We start from the raw sequence: 11,397 nt of genomic DNA on the forward strand, positions 1-11,397 counted from the left end.
TTTAAGTGCATACAAGCATGATTCCGCCTTTTAATTGTTAATAACATGCATAGATGTTGCTTAAATGAACTAGTTTTCACAAATATTTCCTTCACTCGCAACCTCCTTGAGATGACACCCTTCAGCATCCATGAAGACAAGCTCCTCGTCCATGGCGAAACAAGCAGATCGTAGCTTCGAATTGACACACTCAAGGTCTTCGACCACCGAAGAAACACGAATGACTTCCTTCTCTGCAGCTTCTAACTTCGCCTGAGTCGCACTAAGCTTAGCTTTCAAATGGGCAACCTCTTGATGAGCGTTCTCCAGCTGCATACAAATGATGGCAGGACATCAGACCCCATCAAAACGGCGAGTTCATATTAGAGTTTCTTGATCTTTTCAACAGCCGAGTGAAGTTAAGCCACCAACACCACTTCGGCCTCCTTAGCACACTTGATAGCATCTTGATCAACGAGCATAGACCCAGCTGCTAGGATCAAAGTCTTATGCACTATGGCAATTAGGGAGGACCTCTTCGAGTAGGTAGGACGCTTCACAAAAGAGTCTGAAGAAATGACAAGTTTCCTAATACTGTCAACAAACTTGGCACATGTATCGACGTCTTCAAGCAGGTCAGCCTTCAGCAGTGCATAAACCTTGGGAAACTCTTCAGCCTCAAACTTGGTGGATCTCCCACAACTGCGTATGCGACCAAATTTCCCCTTCTCAGCAGATGAGTCAGTCACAGCTGAAGGAGAAATAGACGCAGATGCCACTTTAGTAATAGAATCCACCTTCCCGCCCTTCATAGAAGCGAGCCTCTTAAAAGTTGACCCAAACTTAGCTCTCGACAGACGCTTTGATACAAACCCAGACATTGGGGGCACCACCAAACCCTTCCGTTGGGCAAGCTTCTTAGCAATGGATATGGTCACCTTTAGAGAAATACGTTTTACAGGTTCAGGCTCAATGAACTTTTTCATCCCCTTTGGAGAAGTCAAGTTAATGATAAGCTTCTGATTAACTAACGAGCCCCCCGCGAGTAGCAGAAGAAGTCTTTGGCCTCTTCTCGACCGAAGGCTCACAAACAAGTGAGAAAGATCTCTTATTTCTACCCTTGTTGGCAGCAGGGTCTACAACAACGATTGGAGGAGCAAGTGCCTCATCCTTTATCCATTTTATCTTTTCCTTCAAATGTAGCCCGCCTTTCTCCCGACGAGAAGAACTAAGCAGCCAGCACCAGTCATGGTACTCAGTAGGAATGCCCAAGTCAATGTGCACTTTCTTCATATCCGTCGAAGTTCTTAAAGTTGAACCAAATTCCGAATCTACACAAAGTAAGAAGGATAATCAGTAAACTGAATTCATGGAGCAACTCAACAAAAATTTAAGCAGGCTAGGAATGAAACAGTTCAATTACCATTAATAAAGACAGTCGGAACACGCAGCTCAGGAGAAGAGTCAAACTTCCACTCTCTGCTAACCTCCAAGGTATCTCTCGCTGTAACATCCCACATCGCCCAGGGGAGTTGATCTTGTAAGCCTTATATGTATATTCCCATCTCGGCTTCGGGTTTCATTGGAACTCCGAAGTTAAGCGAGTTCGCACGAGAGCAATCTTATGATAGGTGATCCATTGGGAAGTTGTCGTGTGAGTCCCAGAAACAAAACCGTGAGGGTTTGGTAAGGGCCCAAAGCGGACATATTATGCTACGGTGGAGTAGAGCTCGGGATGTGGTGGGGGCCTGGGCCGGGATGTGACAATTTGGTATCAAAGCCAATCCCTAGCCGGATGTGTGCCGACGAGGACGTCGGGCCCCTAAGGGGGGTGGATTATAACATCCCACATTGCCCAAGGGAGTGGATCTTGTAAGCCTTATATGTACATTCCCATCTCTACCTAACACGAGGCCTTTTGGGAGCTTACTGGATTCGGGTTCCATTGGAACTTCGAAGTTAAGAGAGTTCACGCGAGAGCAATCCTATGATGGGTGACCCATTGGGAAGTTGTCGTTTGAGTTCCCAGAAACAAAACCATGAGGGTGTGGTAGGGGCCCAAAGCGGACAATATCGTGCTACGGTGAAGTCGAGCCCGGGATATGGTGGGGGCTCGGGCCAGGATGCGACACTTACCCACTCATGATCACCTTTGTAGGCTGCATCAAGCAGTCTATGACAAGATCTTAATTTTCCCACGCCTTCCTTGCAGCCAATTTCGAAGAAGTACCAAAACTCATTTGTGGTCAAGTCAAGATCGAAGAACCTGCTTAAGTTTGAGAACCCCATTATCGCATGAACTGCATTCGGGAGCACTTAGCTGGCACGCATTTCATGGAGCAGATTATCTCCTGGAAAAGACGCAGTGATGGGTGCATATTTTCATATATTTTTATCATATATTTCATTTGGATTTTGGATATATGAAGGGGTTAAATGCACTAATTTATATTGTTTTAATTTATAGGCATTCAATATGGGAGTTACGTGAAAAAGAAGTGAAAAAACAGTAAGGAAGGCCTAGAGGAAGAGCTACTTTGGAGTTTTTCTTTGCTAGGGCCAAGATGTAGCTTAATCATGAATACTAATTGCATTGTGGCATTTTTATTATCACGCTTTCATCTTTATTGAGTATCTTTTGCTATTCGTAATGTGCTTGATTTTTATTTAGATGCTTGATCACCATCTAGGTTTAAATTAGGTTGATTTGATGCAAGTTAGAGTAGATGCCATACTTAACTTGGGTTTAGCTTCTTGCCATTGATACCATAAACACCTATTTGTAGATGCCATACAATTGGGGTTGTGTGATTTTCCAACAATTTGCATAGAGCTTAATGGGTTCTTACTTGTTTAAATTCATCTAGATGCCATAGACGGTTAACATGTAAGGATACTTTTGATGTAACCAAATGCCATGGCCATCAAATAATTTAGGAAAAATCGATCATCAATATCAATGAATTCGGATGCCCTAGGTTTTCTTTTCTTATATTTATAATTTTATTTTCATGTATTTTATTTTAAAGTCATATTTCATTTTTAGTTTAATTCAAATCTTTTATCTTTTCCATTAAAGCTTCCCAATAATAATTTGTTCCAATTTAGTTAGTAAGACTCTTAGAATCAATTCGATCTCTGTGGAACGACATCCGTGCTTATATGCTATACAATCATTCGATTTGTATACTTGTGAGCACTAAAATTTAAGACTTAATGAGTTTCATTTTTGTTATGTAATTTACATTTACGTTGCATGAGAAAAGTAAATCCCAATAAGAAGTAATACAGATGGAATTTGATAGCCTTCTTCCTAGCAGTGGCACCCTCGCCGCATGGTTCATGGCTGCTATCATCGTTCACCCGCTTGACACGAACCCCTGATAGAATTGCATGCTTGTACGCTTTAAGAAAATCTCAAAACAGCTCGTCAGAATTGATCTTGACATGAGCAGCCTTAAAGTAGCCCGCCTTGTCGGAAAAACCACCTTGACGGTACAAAAGAGGAAGATGTCACTTTTACGGTTGGAGGAAGACATCTCATAATCTCTGCAAAATGTACGAAGAAAAATATTTAGAAGGCAGTTCGCAAAAAATAAAAACTAAAATATAATAAAAAGGATCGCGAGCCCAACGTCCCTACATCAGGCCCCACGGCCCTCACACTCTCCCTTAGCACGGGCCCAAGCTGCAGGGGCCCAGCAGCAAGCTAGAGCCCATGGCCAAAACCCGGCTCGCCCTCTCTCTCACGTCCAACACTCCATGGCATAGCCCAAAGGCCACAGGACCACAAAGGGCCTAAGGCCACACGGCCCAACACGTCAGCAAGAGATCCAGCTCGTGTCGGTCTCTCTCTCTTCATCACCTCCCACTAGCACAAGCCCGTGCCAAGCAACTTTGAAGGTCCAGCCCAAGTCGACCTCCCCGGGCCTCTCTTCTCTGCCTGAGCTGAGCCAAGCCCTTGACCCATGCTAGCCGACTCCTTTGCTGCACCACCAGCAGCCCCATGGTATCCTTGCCACTTATTTCACACCTTCTCAGCCCCCGTCAAGCCAATTTTTCAAGTCCCAAGACTCCCAAAAAATTCAAGAAGAAGAAAATTCAAAATTTTCTTACTGTGGTGTGGCATGGAGAAGAAGAACAACAACGAGAGACAACTCTTTGCAAGGGCAAGAGAAGAAGAAAGCTAGGGGAAGGGGAAGAAAATTTTCCTTTGGCTTCTCTTCCTTCTTGGAATGAAATTTGTTCTCCAAGTTTATTTAATCCCCTACTTAAGGCATAATTATATAGGTATTTAGGGCAATTGGTTTCCTTTTCTTAGAAGAAATTTATCTCCAAATCAAGAAAGAAGATCAAGTTCAAATTGGGAAACAACTTTACAAGCCCAAGCAGCTTGGGATTACTACATCTACTACCTTTTTCCTACATGCAGGCCAGTAGGTGTGGGGGCATTTGTGGAGCCTACAATAATCCCAAAAATTCTAGAGGTGACACATGGATTTTTTCTCAAGAAAGACAAGATTGCCCTTATTAAATGGGCAGGATTCTCAGATGCTCCCACGCGCAGCTCACACCCTTAAAGGTCCAGTAGCTGAATACAACTGCCCACAATTCACCTGCCATTGGCAAGGAAGAGTCAAAGCATTAAAGATAAGGAGTAATTACCCAAATCCTATCTTTAATACATTCCCAATTGAAGATTGACTCCAATCAAGTAAGTAATCCCAATTTAAATCAATTAGGGATAATTACTCCATTATCTCAAGATATTATTTCCTATTTAATATCTTCAGAATATTTCTCCATAAACCTTGGCCAATAGGATGCCGCCACGTGTAGAGTAAAACTCTAACACTATGGCTGGCTCTATCCCTATAAATACTCCATATTCTACCAAATTTTAGAAGTTTTTGCTACCTAAAAAAGCCCATGTTCAAGAATTAATACTTTATTCCTCAAAAGGTTCGACTAATAAACATTAGTCTTATTACAAGGAAAGCAAAAAATAAATAAAAATCAAAAGAAATAAAATAAAAAATACACTAAAGACGCTACTTTAAAACTAAGTCCTTGAAGCCAAGTCGTCGAGTTTCAAGCAAGCCCTCTAAGGTCTTCAAAGTATTGGCATCGGTCAGAGACAACGTTAGTAGCTCTGCAGTCATAACCTTCTCACCCTCCAAGTGGGTGATCTCATCTCGACGCTGAGAAAGGAAAGCCTCATGCTCAAAAAGAGAATGCTAAAGTCGGGACACCTCGGCTTCTAATTGCTCTTGTTCCTTCTTCAACGCCTCTATTCACAAGTTCATAGAAGCTAGGGAGTCTCTCATAAGTTGATAATGATCAGTGGCAGCTTGCTGAAGCGATCAAGCTTGAGTAAGAGACAAGTTGCTGGTCTCGAACCTCTGGAATTTTCTTATTTGAAGAAATGACATGCAAAGAGGAGTACTCAGTCCAAGTAGCCATAAGCTTGTCAATTCAGGCCCTCAAAAGCGAGGAATCAACTCCAAGACTGTCATCTCTGAGCAATGGAAGGTCTTCCAAGAAGCACTTCAAGATTCTCTTATGGATATGGTTTCTGATGTCAACAGCTGCTTGAAGGTTGATACGGCGGGTAATCTGCTTAATACCACCTGGGTTGGCTGGCTCATCGAACTCGAGATAGGCTTTTGTGTATGTAGACCTATGTTAAGCCCTCCTGGAACAATAGATGCGCCAAGAACAACCTTTGTCATAGGTGGATCGCCAATTTCATCTTTTCTAGGTAGGTCGCTTCCAAACAACATCTTAGAGAAGGTAGGAACCGTCATGCCCGCCAAATCCACCTAACCAACAAGCACAGTCTAGGCAAAGGTATGTGTCAAAAAATAAAGACAAAAGATGAAAAATAAAATGATGACAAGAAAGAGTAACAAGAAAAAGTACCTCATCCTCATGAATCAGTTCCAAAGATGAAGGGATGCGACCAAAGACCAAGTCACCAAGTGGGAATAAGTCGCGGTCGTCATGATGCGAAGGTATTGAAGCTTTCTTTTGGTGTCTAAAATTAACTTTGCTTTCATCTTGAACGTCCTCAAGTGGTAGCTTGTCGTGTATTATGTCGCCTCTTCAAAGCAAGTTGATCCTCATGTTAATCGACTACACCTCATTCTTCTTCAGAATCATCAGGGCGTTGAGTGGAGCATGAAGACAAATGCGGAAGTTAAGGAAGTAAGGGCGTTGATCCAACTTTCAAAGGAGCCGCACTGGCACTGTCAAGAGGTACTGACCTCATAGGAGCAGGGGGACGGTCCTCTCTTAACATATCATCTTCCGAACAAGAAGATTGTATTGCTCACCACCCTCGCTAAGTCAAAGCGATGTACCCTTGACCCCCAACTAACATAGGCACGAGTAACCGGGTTATTTTTTAACTCGTATTTTGTGGGCATAGTTATCGAAGAGTTGGTACCAGCCTAGGTGCAAGATTCCTAATACAGGTACACAGACTGCAATGATCCTATCCGAATATCACCTTTTATCTTACCACGAACATGCTAAACAAAGCCAAACTGCCTACGAAACTAGCGAGGGCTATAAGGTTGAATGAAGTGCCGATTCTCTTGTCTCAAATTAACAAACCCAAAACGGAGGCTCATAAGGTAAGCTAACTCCAAAAGGCAAAGTTACAAGTTGTTAGTGACTTTTCGGCGCCCCGAACCTACTCTAGCTAGACGATCCATTCGAAAGCTTTCACAGTCTCTCAACAAAACACGCGCTTGTGAATCATCATGGCTCTTCGCAAAAAGCACTCCAGAATACTTAGTCAGTTGAGGCGCAGACTTGTCGAAAGTTTGCAATGAAAAGTAGGAGCCAATATATTCGCCCAACTAACCATGCCTATATTGGAAGGGGAGGACAGCTGCACAATCTTCGAGAATTGCTGAATTCGAAATCTCATTCAAGCAGTCATAGATATTGGCCAACAGCGGGATAGTATGACTAAAGAGCTCACCCGCAGCAATTTTACTAGCAACTTTGAACACCCCTGGGCAAATAAACTTGACGTCTTCTTTGGGAAAAATGAACATGCATAGCCAGCAAGCAAGAAAGGCAGCCAAAAACGATTCCTCTACATGTTCAAAAGCTATACCTAACTCATCAAATACCTTTTGCTCCGCAAAAGTATGTCATCTAGCTGACCCAATAACATCGGTTGGATCAGAGTCACATTTTGGCTCTGTGGTTTTGTTCCTTCCATTCTTTTAAAGATGTTTCTTATACTTTATCAAACTCATATACCAAAATTGTATCCACGAAGTGACCTTGACCCTAGATTTACCTTTGACTTCTTGAGAAAGCTTATGAAATGCAAATAACAAATATCGACAACTAGCAGGCAAGCATTGGCTATGTCAATGAGAAAACTATTCAACACAAGGAACAACTTCGTCATAGAATTTCCTAGGAATCTGCATGCGACTAATCCTGTGCAGATCCCAGAGTGAAACATATAGCTCCCCTTGTGAGGTCTGAAGAGTGTTGGTCGCTACACACCAATGTTCTAGGATGGCACAAACGACAAGAGGATGACGAACACGATGCTGTAAAGCCCCACACTCGTAAGACCGTCTTTTGACCAGCTCAGAAGGTTTTCAAGCCCCTCCCAATAGAGCTCTAAAAATACGAACTCTCCAGCAGTCGGAGGGTTGCCGCTCCAAGTCACGGTCCCGTTTGGTGCGTGGGACGGGACGGAACAGGGTGGGACAAGGCGTTCCGTCCCATGTTTGGTGCGCTTAAAACGGGTGGAACGAGTTGTTCCATGGGACGAGTTTTGGGTAAATTTTCGTTCCACCTCACCCCCCTGGAACGACTCGTTCCACATCCGTGAAACACAAAATTATAACATCTCCGTCTTCTTCTTCTTCCTCCTTGTTTCCATCCGAGGGCATCTTTGCTCCCACTCCGTTCCGTTCCGTTTTGTCCCGTCCCGTCCCATCCCATTCCGTTCCGTCCCGTCCCGTCCCGTCCCGTCTGCATACCAAACGATACGATCACCAAGGAGTTCAAAAGAGGTGGATGTGTTGTCATGAGCATGATGCGAAGAGTTTAAAATCAAAATGTTGGACTCACATTCCCTATCATTAGATCTCAACTGCCCGAAGTCCAGTACCTCCTAATTCACTTCATCAGTCTACGACTCAATATGCATATAGTTATCTTTTGTCAACGGATAAGCGCCTGAGGACCAGTCAATGGTGCATGAAATGGCAGCATGGTTCCTTTGTCTTGAGATTCCCCGTCTTTTGTAAGGATGGTGATGATATTATTCTTGAAGCACTTAAGGAACACCATAACTGCATAAATAATAAATAAAATAAAAAGGAAATATAAATAATAACGACAAAGGTACGGCATACAAAATCTGCCTCGCAGAGGTCAATAAATAAAGACAGTTAAAGGCCCTCCTCGCACCTTTTTCTTTTCAAAACAGTAAGCAATAGCGTTGCAAGCAGCAAGCACAGCGGCAGCCCAGGAACACAGCGGCAGGCAGCAAGCACAGCAGCAAGCAGCGCCATAGCACGCAGGCAGCAGTGACGGCAATGTGAAAAAGCAGTGATGACAATGGGAAAAAAAACAGTGATCGAAATGACAAAGCAGTGATGGCAATGGAAAAAATAGCAATGGCAATAGAAAAAAAAAATAGCAATAGTAATAAAAAAACAGCGGTAGCAGTGAAAAGTAGCGACGACAATGAAAAAACAGCGACGGCAAGGCAACAACGATCTTTGTCGCAACAAGGAAGGCATAGCAACACAAAATCGTAGCAGCAACAAACTCTAAAAGCTGTCCAAACTCAACGCAGATGCAGAAAAGGCACCTAAGGAAAAAAATGAAATTTAGAATACAAAAAAAAAAAAAAAAAAAAAAAAAAAAAGGGCCCTCACCTTTGAATCTCTCAAAAAGCAAGAGGAAGAGCTGGAGTTGTGTGGCTTAGGTTTATGCATTCTAGCCAATTTATAGGCACACAACTACTTGGATTCCAAGCAATCATCAAAACCTCCCAATATGAGGAAATAAAATCCCACCTTAACTACGATTCCCCTTCAATTCTTCCAAAAATCAAACTAGGAAGTGCAATCTTTAAGCCAAAATCAGGAAAGGAATCGCCAAGATTTATCAGGAAAGAAAAAAAAATTTGAAGAAAAAGAGAAAAAATCGAAAAAAAAAAAAAAAACAAAAAAAAAAAAGGTCAAATTTTTAACAAAAAAATTGGAAACATGCAAAAAGAACGCAGTTGGAATTCTTGTAAAAGGCATCCGAGCTCCAGTTTTAATGGGCTATACCTTTCTGGAAAGGGAATGACGCCACGATATAAGACTTATTTCGCCGATCCGAGGTCATTTAGGCCTCCAAAACTGCGTCTTAAAGTTTTGGGAAAATTTCAAACTTTTCGTTTATTATCTAAATTACTTCTATTACACTCCTCTGGGCTCCCCTACATCCTTGAAGAAGTTTGGGGTCATTACATGTTAGAAATCATCATATCCTCGAAGAAGAAAGCTAAGGCAATTAAGGCTTCGTGATACTAAAAGGGCAAGGTAAAACTGGGCATTTTTTTTTTTACCAAGAAACGTAGGAGGCTCTAAATTACAGGTCCAAAGGAGGAGGAATGTGGGTCTCCAACTAAATCTCAAGGGACCCTCGTATACCACCCCGATTCTTGCCATACTAACGGTGGTACCTAAAGTAACTTGAAAACAATCACCAAGCTCAACCTGATGATGGTATCAATCCACAAGAACCATTAGGCAAGTCTCGAAGAGTAGTCTCATTTCATTCAAGTCTAAGCCTCGACAACCCTTGAAGAAATTTTCAAAGCCCAATTCAAGATCAAGCCTCCACGGACCTTGACCCAATTCAAGATCAAGCCCCCACGGTCCTTGACCCAATTCAAGATCAAGCCCTGACAGCATTTGAACCAATGTCTACGTAGCATGACTTCAAAATACACCTCCTACACGTGACAAGTATGTATACGCTGTGCCTTGAAATGGGGGCATTTGTAGACATGCAAATTTTGGTGAAAATAAATGATCACCACACACATAATAAATTTTGGCATGTGAGGGCTTACATGGCATGCAAGGTGCTTACGTGGCATATGACTCATCAAGGCCAGACACATCATCAAGGATACATGTCAACAATTGGCGGAAATTAATATTTGATTTTAACTTAGATTAACCAAATTAATTAATTTAAAGTAAAAAAAACAGAAATACCAAATTGGGCAAGATTGATTATTTGATTTTATTTAAATTAAATAGTTAATTTATTGATTGATTGATGGAAATAAATTAAGAACCAAGCCACAAATCAAGTCCAAATCCATTCGTAGACAAGGCTCAGAAAGTCTATAAATAGAAGGCCCCAAGGCAAAGGAAAGGGATCCAGGAATCATTCAAGCACCCAGACGCTAAGCTCTCTGTGTTCTCACCAAACCTTCGAAGAATCATCAAGCACTACGACCCATGTCGATCATTCAAATTGCCAAAAGCCCAAACCTCGCGGCAACTGTTCATCCTAGATTATGTCATCGCGATCCTTGAATTAACAACTTACACATCTACACATTCTTTTAGAGATCGAATCAGAGGAAACTTGTAAACAAAGATTGTAACCCTACAAATTCATTAATACAACACAATTATTTTGTACACGTGTTCTTGTTTCATTTGCTATAGGACTTTCATGTTTACACACTGATTTGAACAAAACCAAGAAAATTCCATTTTTCCATTTTTGCATTCATCAACCACTCCCTAGTGCAGACTGACAAAACTGCCCCAAAATCGCGCCCGTTGGATTTGGATCGAAGCGGGCAAAAGAGTCATTTTGACCCTTTCCGTGCAACCCAGCCCAACATCGACCTCGGACCCAAATGCACCAGCCCAACCCGTCTGTTTTTGGTGAAGAACGGCCCAAATGCAGAGACCCAATGGAAAAACTGTGAATAATGCAAAATCAGCTCCCTGATGTACAATTGAATCCCCAACTTTGGACTACAGTTATGTTATCAGGCAGTAGTTAACACCACACATAAAATGGGTGCAGAAGATCTGATCTCCAAGTTTAGCGTAGATTCAGTAGGAGAAAAGGTCTTCGCTAAAATACGTGGTGCATTGTCATTATCTTTGCAACTCCTCAATATTGCTCATTCCCCACAACCCACGAATGAATTGCATAATTCTCTGTTTGCGTCTGGGTTAAGAGAAAAGTAATGACAGGTGAAATGTCTACATCTTATTTTACACCATCAATTGTATCTATTTCTTGAGCCCAAATGTCAAATAAACCTGTACTTATTGTCATATTTTTCTTCTTAAAGTAAACTGCCGATTTCTTCACTAAACTTTCTCGTAGGTTTCGATTTATCCT

Source organism: Pyrus communis, chromosome 13, assembly GCF_041283825.1.
Source record: "Pyrus communis isolate YQ-2024b chromosome 13, ASM4128382v1, whole genome shotgun sequence".
Classification (NCBI taxonomy): Eukaryota; Viridiplantae; Streptophyta; class Magnoliopsida; order Rosales; family Rosaceae; genus Pyrus; species Pyrus communis.